This window comes from Macrobrachium rosenbergii, chromosome 2 (genome assembly GCF_040412425.1).
Source record: "Macrobrachium rosenbergii isolate ZJJX-2024 chromosome 2, ASM4041242v1, whole genome shotgun sequence".
NCBI lineage: Eukaryota > Metazoa > Arthropoda > Malacostraca > Decapoda > Palaemonidae > Macrobrachium > Macrobrachium rosenbergii.
This window is the reverse complement of record NC_089742.1, coordinates 56,050,990-56,061,770: the sequence shown is the minus strand read 5'-3', so window position 1 is coordinate 56,061,770 and position 10,781 is coordinate 56,050,990.

The window sequence follows — 10,781 nt, the reverse complement described above, 5'->3', positions numbered from 1 at the left end:
TTTGCATATTTTTATTTCTTTATGATACTACGTCAGTGACGGAATTAATGAGGGATTTCTAAAAAGTAAATTTCACTTACATGCAGTTGGGTGAATTTTTACAGTGGGATTTTTAAAAAGTAAATTTCACTTCCCTGCAATTAGAAGGCAAATTTTTACGGAGGGATTTTAAAAAAGTAAATTTCACTTACATGCAGTTAGGAGAATTTTTGACAGAGGGATTTTAAAAACGTAAATTTCACATGCAGTTAGGAGAATTTTTACAGAGGAATTTTAATAAAGTAAATTTCAGTTACATGCAATTAGAAGAATTTTTAAAGAGGGATTTTAAAAAAGTAAATTTCAGTTACATGCAATTAGGAGAATTTTTACAGAGGGATTTTAAAAACAGTAAATTTCAATTACATGCAATTAGAAGGAGAATTTTTACAGAGGGATTTCTAAAAAGTAAATTCCACTTCCATGCAATTAGAATGTGAATTTTTACAGGCGACAGATTAAAGTTTCAGCCTTCGCTCTGAAAGGCAAATAACTCAGGAATATTTGACGTCCCTGAGAGAAAGATTGCCGAGAACCCGGAATTGAGATCGAACGCCACTGGAGAGGTCAAGAAATAAGCGAGTTAGCCCGTAATCAAGAGAACAGAAAACGATTACGGTGTGGAATAACGCGAGAGCAAAATTACACGGGGAGAACGCAATAAATCGCAGAAAACCACACTTTACTTCATACACTGCAAACGAGATATTTCGTGCGTGTATGAAGTCTTTGGATTTATTTGCACAGAAGAATTTTAATGGGTGCGAGGGAAAAGTGGGCGCATAATTCCGAGGCGGGAGATCACGTCGTAATATGGACATTAGAACAATATTTCAAAGATTTTTTTCCAAATGAGTCTTCTATTATCTTCTTTTATCCGGCTTTTCAAGGTCACTTTCATAAATCTGTCTTGCCGACTCATTCATTAAATTCTCTCTCTCTCTCTCTCTCTCTCTCTCTCTCTCTCTCTCTCTCTCTCTCTCTCTCTCTAGCGAATCCAGAAAAAAATTCCATGGAGGGCACCAATTTTCATATTAGACATACACATGCACGCACACAGACACATACATATATAATTATATATATATATATATATATATATATATATATATATATATATATATATATATATATATATATATATACTGTATATACTATTTGAGTAGAAATTATGAAATGGACAGCAATCGCCTGTTCTATCATGAAACCTGATTCCATTATTATTATCGTTAAGATTATTGTTATTATTATTATTACATTTTTTCTCAAAGTTTTACTACTTGTATAATAGATTTTTTTTATTTTTTCCCGTTTTTATACCTCTCATTTATGCCATTATTATCTAAATCTTCAATATTATTACATTGTCATTGTTTTCATGGGGGGTTACGTGCCCAGGTGCACCCCGGGATCTGTTAGTGCTTCTCTCTCTACGAAAAATTCGATATCGGTGCCACAGAGGTAAAATACTTGGCTACATTTTCTGTGAATTCAATCGTGCCTCATATGTGCTAAGCAACGAGCTGTGTGTCTGACGGTTGGTCGAATGTGGTGGGTCGCACCCAGGCTGGAGAAGGGAATGGGGATAACAAATAACAATCTCATCTTTAAAAGATTGGTTGAGAATTGAACGGAACAGTCCCTTCCATACATACACTTACATACATACATATATATATATACACATACATACATACATACATAAATACGTACATATATTGTCTCTCTCTCAATATATATATATATATATATATATATATATATAATATATATATATATATATATATATATATATATATATATATATATATATATATATATATATATATATATATATATTGAGAGAGAGAGAGACTTCAAGCTTTCATTAATGTTTTAGTTTACTTGGGTATATGTAAAACGTTTTGTGGAGAGAGAGAGAGAGAGAGAGAGAGAGAGAGAGAGAGAGAGAGAGAGAGAGAGAGAGAGAGAAAATTCAGACTTTCATCAATATTTTTGCTGGTTTGCCTGAGCTTAGGTAAAAAGATTTGTGAAAAGACAGAGAGAGAGAGAGAGAGAGAGAGAGAGAGAGAGAGAGAGAGAGAGAGAGAGAGAGAGAGACTCAAACTGAATTCACACGTGCCTCATTTTCCATAATACGTCAGCAAAAACAAAGGTCACCACGCCTTCGTGGACGAACCACTTAGCATACGTTGTTACAGATCACGAATTGAAAATTGGTTTCGTGTGCTTGGCTTTCCCACACCTCTCAGTTGCGTTCTGCTTGATTGATTGGATTGTGTGCGCTGCTATTTGAGATTGTCCGGGGTGTCACAATTACTGGTTTAACAGTGGGTGATTACTGTATAAACAGTGCCTTCCAACCTTGGTTCATGCAACTGTGAGGTTTTCCTCTTTTTACACCTTTCAAACCTTTTTACTGTCAATTTCTGTATCAGCGCTAAACGACCTCGTAGGTCCCAGTATTTGGTCTTAGGCCTAAATTCTATGTTCTGTTCTGTTTTGAAGTTTTATCTTTTATTAAATATATATGTGCAGCTTTTCTCGTTGTTTTTAAATGTATACAGTCAGAAGTTATATACTGTAAAGTATTAACCCGGTACGTATCCACCTGTACGCGTCACCTACTCCGAGGTGCTAGTACTAAACATGGCGGAGGCTCAGTGGGACGCCGTTTTTAGAACTAGCCTGTCGGGGATCAGAGTATTAAACACAAATGGGTGCATATATTACTTTGATCCCCGTGGGGCTAGTACTAAACATGGAAGCTCAATGGGACACCCTGTTTAGTACTGGCCTGTCGGGGATCATTGTATTATATACAAATGGGTGTATATAATACTTTGATCCCCGTGGGCTAGTACTAAGCATGGCATCCCAAGGAGCTTCCGCCATGTTTAGTACTAGCACCTCGGAGTAGGTGACGGTAAAGGTGGATACTTACCGGGTTAAGATCGCCATTTGCTATAAACATATTACTTATTGATATTATGGCAAACTTTTGAAAAATATAGCAACTCGTTCACTTTTTGTCTTGCTGAACTACACGAGGTGCTATTATCTGTTAATGATTAGAAATAAGCGAAAACGTCTTTCCGTATACCCACAACGTATACCAAAACGTTCTGTTATTAATTGAAAACTGTTATTTAGAATTAAAGACTTATGTCACACAAATGTGATACGAATGCTCATTCTTTGCAAAAATGGTAGAATGAACTCACTAGAATTTAAGTGTAACATACAGTTTAGAAAGTAAAGAATATGAAGAAAAATCGTAACAAAAATACCAATATTCCTCTGTTCGTTGTTCTTTACTTCTCTACTCTTCCATTTCTTTCTTCCCCTTCCTTGTATTCTTTGAACACTGACATTTAAATAAAATTAAAATATTCTGTGATAATTATCAAGACACGAACTTTACAGAATTAATCAGTAAGACATTAACTTGACACGCGAATTTCGTTGTCATGCCTATACTTGATCTCCTCCTTTATTTAGGAATATGACGAAATCACAATAATGTCTTTCGTGCAATACCCTTAAACGACTCGATTTAAAATTACAGAGAAAAGTTTAAAAGCAAAAAGTCAGAATGATGAAGAGAATACGTCACGCGATGGCTTGACCTTCTGGAAGCTTTAAGAGAAGCGAAAGCAATTATAGTCTCCTCAAAGTTAGGACAAAGTTGGCGGTTGAAGTGATTTGCAGCGGCTGTAAATAATGAACTGGAACTTCAGCAACGAATTTCAAACTTTCGTCGATGTTTTTGTTTGTTTATTTGGTTTTATGTAAGAAGTTTTGTTGAGAGAAAGAGAGAGAGAGAGACAGACAGACAGACAGACTTAAGCTTTCATCTATACATTTGTTTGCTTACTTAGGTTTAAGTAAGACGTTTTGTTGAGAGGGAGAGAGAAAGAGAGAGAGAGAGAGAGGGACTTCAGACATTCATCTATATTTTTGTTTGCTTAAGTTTAAGGAGGTTTTGTTGAGAGAGAGAGGGAGAGAGACTTCAGACTTTCATCTGTACTTTTGTTTGCTTACTTAGGTTTAAGTAGGACGTTTTGCAGAGAGAGAGAGAGAGAGACCTTACCTTACCTTACAGACCTTAGTTCGTTCGGGTTGCCCCAGTTCCCTCAGTGTGAGGCACCTCTGATGTCTACCAGAGAATTGCTGATGCATCTTCCGGTATATTTTGCATCTTCCAATCTTGGATGGTTTGGGACGCAGCTTAGATATTTGTCGAGCTTATTCTTAAACACATCCACGCTCACTCCTGATATGTTCCTCAGATGAGCTGGTAACGCACTGAATAGACGCTGCATTATCGATGCTGGTGCGTAGTGGATTAATGTCCTGTGTGTTTTCCATAGTTTTCCTGGTATAGTTTTGTGCACTATTAATATACCTCTGCTTGCTCTTTCTGATATTTTTAGCTCCATGATGTTTTCGGTAATTCCTTCTATCTGTTTCCATGCCTGTATTATCATGTAGCGTTCTCTTCCCCTTTCGAGACTATATAATTTTAAGAATTGTGGTCTTTCCCAGTAGCCAAGGTCCTTAACTTCTTCTGTTCTAGCTGTAAAAGACCTTTGTACACTCTCTATTTGTGCAATATCCTTTTGGTAGTGTGGGTACCATATCACATTGCAATATTCAAGTGGACTACGTACATACGTTTTATAAAGCATAATCATGTTTTCGGCTTTTCTTGTTTTGAAGTGCCGGAACAACATTCCCAATTTTGCTTTGCATTTTGCCAATAGAGAGAGAGAGGGGGAGACTTCAGACTTTCATCCATATTTTTGTTTGCTTACTTAGGTTTGGGTAGGACGTTTCGTTGAGAGAGAGAGAGAATTCATACTTTCATCGATATTTTTGTTTGTTTACCTAAGGTTATACAATGAATTATTTAAAGAAGAAAAAGAGAGAGAGAGAGAGAGAAACTTCAGACTTTCATCGATATTTTTTGTTTGCTTACCTAATGTTATGTAATAATTTATCTAAAGAATAGGCAGAGAGAGAGAGAGTTTAGACTTCCAGCAATATTTTTGTTTGGTTACCTGGATTATTGTCATAAAATTTGTTAAGAGAGAGAGAGAGAGAGAGATTATGACCAATAATTAGAATCAGAGATCATTTTACGTATTTACGGAAAGAACATTCAGCCAATCACTATACCGTGAAACCTTTCGAAGGTAACGCTTCGTCAGTGCTTTTAATGTTTACCTCAGTTACTGTTAACATTTCAAGTTTACAGCAGAGAAAATAGTGAGAGAAATTAACAGAAGCAGAAAAAATCCTTCGCATGTTCGTGGAACGAAAATTTAGTCACGAACAAAACTGGGGCACGTGCTTGGCATTCCTGGTAGTGACGTTTAGAATTTTGAACGGTTTAACTGAATAAAATGGCTTGATATCGATGAGAGAGAGAGAGAGAGAGAGAGAGAGAGAGAGAGAGAGAGAGAGAGAGAGAGAGAGAGAGAGGAGGTGATTTTTTTATTTTTATCTACTTATTATTCAGACTGATAGATAGATTGACAGACAATTAAGAAATACTTTACTGGTTCTTGCATATCCAAAGATGGATTTTAGGTCGGGCTAAAACTAGACCTATGAATTCAAAATATTTCTGTTCCTTGCATTCTTCATTTTGTTCTTCTGATTTTTTTCCCCATTAATCTTTTCTCCCATGCATCACACCATACAAATAACTTCAAGACATTTCTGAGTAATCAAAGCTCATTGTAAGATAGTTAACTAATCACAGTAACCAGATTTCTCGTCATTAAAAGCCATTGACGTGTCAAAGACAAGCGAAAACAATGTAAAGATTTATATGTGAAATGTAGTAGGATTACAATGACAGTTAGTGACAGGTGAAAACAAAATAAGGGTTGTGAAGTTTAGAGAGATGACAGTGCTTTAGTTTTTTGAAAAGAAAACTATTGTGCCGGCTTTGTCTGTCCGTTCGCACTATTGTATCTGCACGTTTTTCTGCCCACCCTCAGATCTTAAAAACTGCTGAGGCTAGAGCGCTGCAAATTGGTATGTTGATCATCCACCCTCCAATCATCAAACACACCAAATTGCAGCCCTCTAGCCTGAGTAGTTTTTATTTTATTTAAGGTTAAAGTTAGCCATAATCGTGCTTCTGGCAACGTTATAGGATAAGCCACCACCGGCCCGTAGTTAAAGTTTCATGGGCCGCGGTTCATACAGCATTATACCGAGACCACCAAAGATAGATCTATTTTCGGTGGCCCTGATTACACGATGCACAGAAAACTCAGTTGCGCCGAAGAAACTTCGGCGCATTTTTTACTTATTTTTTTTTTTATCACGTACGCGTTCGTAAAGCCTAATTTTCTTGACAATAATAAAAAAATGTATCCCTTGTAAACATCTGAATTCATCGGACTGTCTTTCTGCCTATGTTGTTTACTAACTGTGACTTATCAGCGCATTCATTGGTAGACCCTTGTAACAAAAGCCATGCCACTGTCATTCAAATCAGAACGAAATAGGGATTTCTAATATCAAATACTTTTTACATCGGTAAAAGTGGCTCTCGAAACTCCTTGAATATGTGAATATCATAACTGAAAAAGGTCTAATTTTTGTGACGTTTTCGCTTTTCGAAAACTTTTAGTCAAGAGAATGATGAAAATTAAATTGATTTTCGATTTAACGAAATCTGTCGGGGAATTTCGAGTCCACGACTCCCTTTGGTCCTTCTTAAAAAGAAAATCATTGTGGTTCTCTGAAGGATGTTTAAATTATGCAACGGCCAGATCACGCTTTCACTGTGTCTTCCTCTTCAGGGTCATGAATGAATATTGTAGAAAGCTTGATGGTCCTTTTAGTACTTCCTTCTGTCTATAGGATATCGGTAAGAAGGATTTCCTACTATGAGGCATTCTTCCATAGGACTTCATCTGAATGAGAATATACAACTTTTTCTCTCTCCGGTTTAATGTCGAATTCAGGTTCTGTGCTTGGAACAATTGTGACTGTAACACATTTTAAAATATAAAGATGTCGTGTATATAATTGGTGACAAATCTGTCATACCTATATATAACTGCCCTAAAATGGAAGACTGCTTCATCTGCAAAAATACAGAACTGAGAAAAATGGTAGATACTCCCTCGCCTTACTACTGATTTTGCAGATACTGCAAATGGGACCCCCTAAATACTCGTAGAAAGCATTGAAGAATCATTCTGAAGCTGCAGTAACTTGTGTATTAGTGTTTCACGAGCCCAGTGGGTGGCATATCTCAATTTCGAAAATTTTGCAGGTACTGCAGTTTTCCATTTTAGGGCATTGCTAAAAAATTTTCAGCAATCTTGCTGGACTTGGGTTAATTTCAGTTTTAAGTACAGAGGCCGAATTCATCATGATTATGCACAGGCGAGTTTAACTCAGTATTTCTCTCTTGATAACTGAGTGGATTAAGGCACTGTCATCTATGGCTCAGTGCAAAGAAGCATATGTTTGAGTCCTCATCATGATAAATGCACTTACGTATGTATGTTTTTTTCCGAAAATGTAGAGAATTCGACATAATGGGATAGTTTTGCTTTTATATCTCAGTTCATCCCTTTCAGTACATTTTTACTCTTTTTAGTATCGAATGTGATTAATATATATATATATATATATATATATATATATATATATATATATATATATATATACATATATCATTCAGCCAACCTTACGATTTTAGAACTTTTCAAGGTTACTCAAAACGATATCTTTTAAAACAATGGAAGAGCGCAATTCCCGGATGCTGTTTTTTTTTTTTTTTTTTTTTTTGGCTTTTTTTTGGCCTAAGTTTTTTCTTTAACAAAACCTGTTCCATTTTTCACCAACCACCTAATAAAAGACCGCACACTAGCGATAAAGAATAAGGATAGAAAATATTGATAAAAAGTCGGATTTAATACTTTTTTCTTTATCATTTAAAAAGAATTTTAGTTCAGTAAGCCGACAAAAATCACTTAGATTATACACGCTTAATTACAGTGCTTGACATTTTATGTGAATGATATTTTAGAATCTAGCGTAGTATACGTAAATAAATAAAGAAAGTAAATTCCTTAAACACATCCGTTTTCTATTAGGAAATTGTAGCTTTCATAGATCAAATTCAATAAAAGGGCATCTGCTACAGTAGTTTTCTAGCTGCAGAGTCAGGATAAACCCGCGAGTAGGTAATCTAGTAATTCTAAGTATTAGCTCCGCGCCTTGGAAACTGGTTTTTTCTACACTTTTAGGGCTTCTGATACTGGCGGTGCATTTGTTTGTTGTCGGCCAAATAGAATGTCCCTTCGCCGTGTTCAGTAATGGCCCGGGGGCTCGGTAGCCATACGTTAACAAGTTATTGCACTTGCCGGACAGGATATGAACCGTTCCAAACAGACGTATCCGTGCTCTGTCTTGTGAAGATCGCGTATAGAAACCCCTTGTTGGATGGACTTCAGGGGTTAATTACAGGTTAATTACATTCGTGCGACAAAAATTGAACGTAAATCCATAATTAGCAACCAAAAAACTGTAGAAAAAGTCAAGTTAGAAGGAAATCGCCGCCGCGGAGCTACTACTTAGATATACCGATAATCTTCCACAGTTTCAGTGTCTCCATTCCAGATATTCAGGGAAAGGAGATAATGGAATGGAATACATAATTTAAGCCAAGCGCTGGGACCTATGAGGTCATTCAGCGGCAGCGCTGAAACGGAAACGGAGAGAAAAAAGGTTTGAAAGGTGTGACGAGGAAAACCTCGCAGTTGGACTACGAAACAATTGTTAGAGAGGGTGGAAAGTAAGATGGAAAAAAGAGAATGTGAACGGAGGTACAGGAAAAGGAATGAAAGGGGTTGCAGCTAGGGGCCGAAGGGACGCTGCAAAGAACCTTAAGTAATGCCTACAGTGCACAGCGTGAGGTGGACTGACAGCACTACCCTGCTACGGGGAGGGACAGGAGGTGAAATTGATAGGTAGATAGTTAGCTGTGATAAATTCCTGCAGCAATTATTTTTTTGAATAAACAAACAAATCACCTTAGACAGGAATTCACTTATCGTTATTGGAAAATATATCTTCCTTTTATCCACGCATTTGTATAGGTAGAAAAATACAGTATTACTGAAACTTGTTGAACATTTTCTTTTTACAATTTTTTTTAAAGTTTAGCGACAAATTATATATATTGTATATATATATGTGTGTAGTATGTATAATATATATATATATATATATATATATATATATATATATATATATATATTTATATATATATACATACATATATATATACTTATATATATACATATATATATATATATATATATATATATATATATATTTATATATATATATATATATACATACATATATATATATACTTATATATACATATATATATATATATATATATATATATATATATATATATATATATGTGTGTGCTTTAAATAATTAGAGAGAGAGAGAGAGAGAGAGAGAGAGAGAGAGAGAGAGAGAGAAAGAGAGAGAGAGAGAGAGAGCTGAACTCTGCAACAATTCCTGTTTCGTGATGTCAGCTGCCACTCGGAAGGAATTTCAACTTCTGTAATGCATGTTGCTGTAATCGGTCATGAAAAGATAATGACGTCTCTGTGCTTTCGTAACCACTGTTTGATCTCAGGTATTCCGGAAGCATTTTCCACAATTGTGTGGAATGTGGTCCTGCTTCGTTGGTCTTACCCTAATAACATTTATATAAGAGAGAGAGAGAGAATTCAGACATTTATCGATATGAACGTTTTGTTGAGAGAGAGAGAGAGAGAGAATTCAGACTTTCATCGATATTTTTGTTTGTTTACCCAAGGTTATGCAAATTATTTAAAGAAGACAGGGAGACTGAGAGAGAGGGAGAGAGAGAAAGTTCAGACTTTCATCAATATTTTTGTTTGGTTACCAGGATTTATATTTTAAGTTTTGTTAAGAGAGAGAGAGAGACGTCAGACTTTCATCAATATTTTTGTTTGGTTACCTGGATTTATATCTTAAGTTTTGTTAAGAGAGAGAGAGAGAGAGAGAGAGAGAGAGAGAGAGAGAGAGAGAGAGAGAGAGACTCAGACTTTCATCAATATTTTTGTTTGGTTACTTGGATTTATAATTAAAGTTTTGTTAAAAGAGAGAGAGATGGGGGGGGGGGGAATATGGGAATATCAGTAGTATCTCGTTTCCCACCTTTCCGTTCGATTTCTCGTAAATAGAAAATAGATTATCTATAATTCGTTGGTCACCTGAGCATTTGTGGCCGGAGTAGGAATGAAATCAGTTCTCTCAAGGTTGCGTTTTCATTCAAATGTTTGTACTTTAATTTCGTAATGGGAGAACTGAGACCAAAATTTGAACAGTTCTGGTATATTAATCAGTAAATTTTATTTACATAGGAAATGTGTTGTCAGTATTTCTAATATTTCCATAAGGATATCCCACACCACAAACACACTAGCAAGCAAACAAATACAGAATCATATTATATATATATACATATATATATATGCATACATACATACATACACACACACACACACACACACACACACACACACACACACATATATATATATATATATATATATATATATATATATATATATATATATATATATTTCAACATGTTAGTATTTAGATAGGTGACTTCGTACAATGTTAGCCTTCCGATTTCAGCAAATCTTTTG